Source organism: Brassica oleracea, chromosome C3 (assembly GCF_000695525.1).
Source record: "Brassica oleracea var. oleracea cultivar TO1000 chromosome C3, BOL, whole genome shotgun sequence".
Classification (NCBI taxonomy): domain Eukaryota; kingdom Viridiplantae; phylum Streptophyta; class Magnoliopsida; order Brassicales; family Brassicaceae; genus Brassica; species Brassica oleracea.
This window is the reverse complement of record NC_027750.1, coordinates 12,122,318-12,127,733: the sequence shown is the minus strand read 5'-3', so window position 1 is coordinate 12,127,733 and position 5,416 is coordinate 12,122,318. Positions and strand designations below refer to the sequence as shown.

Genomic DNA, 5,416 nt, shown 5'->3' with positions numbered 1-5,416 from the left:
AAAAAAAAAAAAAAATGTTAATGGCATTTTCGTAGATAAAGTGCAGGTGTGGGGTTAAAATCTCAAAAAAAAAAGGAGTCAAAAGAAAATGTTAGTTTTCTGTTTGACTCCAAGTTTTGAGTCACTTTTGCAAAAAGCCTTTTAATTCATATACTATTAAAAAATATGTTATTAGTAAACTAGGAAATTTTAATAGTTCATTTATTATTGACAAAACAAATTTTAATTATAAATTTATTTTTTATTTTAACTATAACAAAATCAGTTGAGAAAATTTTAGAAAACATTACAATATTTTAAATATTTTTTTGTAAAATAATGTATTAATGTAGTAATAAAAACAAATTTAAAATTCATATAATCTTCCAAACTTAAAAATAGTTGTGTAATTTTCTAAAGTTTTCTCGACAAAATATACAATTTTGAAAATAAATATTCAAACTTAATATGATAAAATTTCAATATTTACAAAAGAAAAAAATCATAGATAATAAAGAATAACTTTTTGAATGCACCATGAAGAAACAAACTATATATGTTGTAAAAATTAAAGTAATCTAATATTTTGAAATCTTAATTAATAAAAATAAAATCTAATATCGTAACATCCAAAAAATATTCTATATCGATAAATTTACTTAAATAATATGAAAGATGCTACTATGTATAAAATTTACTAAATTTTACTAAAATAATAGGGCTACATTATTTAAACAAAATAATGTTTTACTTATAAATCCCGTAAAATACTATAATGATATATGTTAAAATATTATTTGTTAAACACAACATATAAATATAAATTATCTTAGACATATATATTTTCTATAATATAAATAAATAAATTTAAAAAAAAATATTATATGTAAAATTTATTAATTAACGAAAAAACATATTTTGGAAGAGGTTTTCTATTTGTTTATTTTAGATTGTTATTTTACTGCACCTAACTCGAAAATATATTCGTAAGTAATAAAAATAATAACAAAGTAAAATGTATTAAACAAATCACTATATATTAATAATGTCGAATAAAAAATATAAACCATAATATTATAGAGTTACACAATATATAACACTAAAATGGAATTTATATATTCAAAACTTTGTAATAATATCAAATACATTTATAAGATGAAAAATATCTGCATGGACGTGCGAGTCAAATCTAGTTGTTTAGTTAAAAGAGGCATTGCTAATATGTTTTTAAAAATCGTTCAAAATCTCAAAACATCTATTACTTTGAAACATGAAATATCTTATTAAGATTTTACTGATATGAGAATAGTATAAAAAGTGGACGTGTAATAAAATAAAAGTCCATGTACCATCTACACAATTTTTTTTAAAACTCTATCTACAAATTTTTGTTTAAAGTTGTTGGACCAAAAGAATAAATAAAACGCATGGGTCATATAAGAGTTGTTTGAAGCAATAAGAATAAAATACAAATGGAATTTTTGATATAATGATATAACATGTACAATGCTCTTTTTCTTCCTCTTATTCAAACTTTTGTTGAGCAAAAATTCGAACCTTTTGCTTTGCTCAAAAAAGGTAATTTGCTAAGAACATCGACGCACTAATTCACCATTCACTGGTCAATCTGGTCTTCTTAGACGTGGCCTTGTTTAGTTGAAGGACCTAACCCTTGGGAAGATCTTTAGGCGGTGGCAAAATCTACTGATTGGGTCCTTTGCCGTTCTCCACCAAAAAAGCCATCTTTAATCCCCAAGTCGTGTGTACCTCCAAGTGACAATGCATGAACCAAACCTATAAGTTACAACTTATCAATCCATTACTTTTATAATAACGAGAATATATATGTATTTGACTTATTCCCCTAAGATATATATTTTTATAACTGGAAAACCGCATATGAAGTTAGAGCATCCTTAGTAGTGAGAAATTCGCTAAGTCTCTCAAAAACAAATAAAAACTATTAGTGGAGCTTATTGGACTAAAAAGTTTTTCATAATTTTTTTTTTCCAAATCCTTTCTTATTAAATATGTCATTTATAAAACTTCAAACAAATTCAAATGGATGTATCATTTATATAAATCCTATTTAAAACAAATGATCGGTCAACTGTAAAACACTTATATGATGAGTCTCTCAAAACTTGTTAGAGTCTGCTTTTTTTTTTTTTTAAGTTTTAATTATGAGAGACACATGGAAAGATTCCATTGCTCATACCTTATAAACTAACTACTATACTATGTGCTGTAAATTTTGCAAAGTAAATAGAGAAGATGGTCTAGCAGAAATTGATCTACGACGTAAATCTGCATGAGTATAACCACTAGATGCTATCATGATTAACTTTTTTTAATATCTATAATTTATAGGCTGGAAAGTCAAAAATCCGTACATTTCCTAAGGCAGATCTCTCCTAGTTCTAACTGACCTGATGACTTCGTAAATACTTACTTGGTAATTTAAGAATTTTAACCATTAGACCAATTCGTTGTTGGTTAACTTATTTTTACATTAAATTTAGTGAACATACCGGGATTATCCGTCTGAAATCTGATGACGACCCATCCACCAGATGGAATTCCGATTGTGTTCCTCTCAACTGGATCGACCAAATTGAAATTGTTTGGATCTTTCTTAGGGTTCAAGTTACCTCATCCTAACCAACTTCAAAGAAGTTAAAGCCATGAAGATGAAGTGGATGGTTCTCCAACGCTATGACGCCGATATCTTGGAGAAACAGCTGCACCGTTGCGTTGTGTGGTAGCTTGTAAAGCCTTGTTCTGGTTTCCGTGGCGATAATCGTGACTGCTCCTCCGCTATAGTTGAAAACATGCTGTGGGTTCTTGGGAAAATCCGTAATGAAAACGCCGTTAATGTAGAAGTACTGAGCCGGAAGAAAAACGTTTTTGGCATAATGAATGTTACATTGTTGATTATAGACACAACACGGCTTCTGTTTCCGGCCTTACAAGTAGGACACACGCTTAATTAGCCCAAGAGCAATGGTGAAGAAGAGGTGCTGGTCGATGATGGTCGGGACTAGGGCAGGGTACTTATTGGAGTTGAGACTACGAAGAGATTGTAAAGTTGTTGGCAAATGGCGATGTACGTAGTTTTGCGTCGGAGGTAGAGTGAGGGTTGTTGGGGATGAGTATAGTGTTCCTAAGTAATGTAGTCGCGGTGGCGGTTACATTGTCCACTGCGACTAGAGAGTCCATAAGGGAAAAGCGGTTACATGGTATTTTCCGACATATTTTGTGGCGGTTAGGAGGACGTTGGTGTTTTGACTGGGGCTATAAGGAGAGTGTCGATCTTAAACGGTTTAACGCCTTCAACGACGGTGTAAAGATGGCCAGCGAATTTCAAAACGAGCTCTCCATTAAGTGCATCTCTGAGTAGTCGTAGTAGATAGGTTTTGTCATTTTCTACTGACAGTTTGTAACCTTCGGTGTCAGAAAGAGAGTTTCATAATCAGTTTTAGGTAAGTAATACTTCCTCTATTTCAGTTTAATTTTCGTCGTAGAGTAAAATTTTCATTACAAAATAAGCATCGTTTTATAATTTCAATGCAAAATTTATTAGCTATTTTCCAGTTTATTTTCTATTAGTTGAAATATGGTTATGTATATAGGTAGTGATGTTTTATTTAGAGAATATATAAGATTAAATATTTTGTAATCTGTGTTTACAAATCTAGAACGACAATTAAGATGAAACGCATGGAGTACATACAATTTTTGTTTCAAACTAAGTGTCGATTTAGAATTTTAATGCAAAATTTATTAAAAACATTCTTTAGTTTGTTTTCCTATTGGTTGACATATACTTAGATGTATAGGAAGAGCGTTTTGAAAATATGTAAAATTAAATATTTTGTTAATTTGTGTATATAAACTTAACATGACAATCTAATCTATTAAAAGAGAAGTACAAATTAAGACTAACTCTTAAATTTGCACAATATTTACAACATAATGCCATTGAAATAATTAAATGAACATATTTTAAGTAATCTTTGTCTTTTCTAAAATTAATGAAGTAATAATTACTCCTACTTCTATCCTTTCCATGTCTTTTTCAAAATTAATAAAATATTTCATAAATTAAATTCACAATCAATTCAATATAAATATTTTAACTTATCTATTTCATATTAACATACCCTTAAATTTGCACAGTATTTACAACCTAATGCCATTGAAATAATTAAATGAACCTATTTTTAAGTAATCTTAGTCTTTTCTAAAATTAATGAAGTAATAATTGCTCCTACTTCTATGCTTTCCATGTCTTTTTCAAAATTAATAAAACATTTCCTAAATTAAATTCACAATCAATTCAATATAAATATTTTAACTTATCTATTTCATATTAACATTATAAACATTAATGACCATCAATAATATAAAAACAATATTTATGTAACAATATAAGTTACATTTTGTCTCACTCTCCCCCACAATTCACGTTACTCTTCATTTTGTTTTGAACAAATTATTCTTCTTACTAATATAAATATATTACATGCACCATTATAATTATTTACCAACTTATCATGTATATAAAATAATTTATTAGAGATTATTGTAAAATTTTAATCCACAAAAAAAAACAAAATAAAACATTTGTATAGATGCACGGATCATATTCTAAAAATGGTGGTGATATAATTGACGGTTTACAAGATAAAATAAAATTAAAGAAAATATAAACTATAATCATTCTTATAAATGTTATTAAATAATTATTTAACACAGTTAAAATTTTAAAATATATACTATCACTTAGACAAAATAATTTATTTACAAAAGTAAAAGCAAACATTTTCAATACGACTACATTTACAAATATATCATTAAATACAAACATAAATTAAATACTCGCGTGGTAGCGCGGATCAATTATAATGAAAAGGAGAGAGTATTAATTAATAATGGTAAGTAAGAAATAAATTGCCTTGAGATGTGGAATTTTAACAGGGCCAGGGTGTCCGTTGATCATGTGAGCGTCGTATTCATTAGGGGCTAATCCAGACTTAAGCGCCTTGTTTATGACGTTTTTGGTATCCGATTTTCATCATTCACCTGCAATTATGATGAGCAAGTCATTCCCGAAATTACGTTAGATGTGAATTAGATTAGTTGATACAAGTCTACCGAGTAGCGAGTCACCAAAAAAGCTAAACAAAAATTGGAGTAAAAAGTGGAAATAAACAGGAGAGTATACTGAAATACTTTTTAAAGTGAAATCATAATTTTTCAATAAGAGGATTTGATAGAATTTTTATAAATGATAAGTTCAATAAGCAAGGATTTAAAACAACTTTTAGAAATACTAAATCCAATAGTTGAAGATTTGAAAAAAAATGAAATCCTACTAAATCATCATTTCAATAGCCCCCTGCCCGCCCCCCCTCCCCCTTTGACTTTCCCGCCC

The 5,416-nt window shown here is 28.3% G+C and overlaps 1 pseudogene; it reads right to left on the bottom strand.

The window, feature by feature from the left end:
• Positions 1–1,644: 1,644 nt before the first annotated feature.
• On the bottom strand, positions 1,645–5,071 carry LOC106329889 (annotated as a pseudogene).
• Between the last annotated feature and the right edge of the window lie 345 nt (positions 5,072–5,416).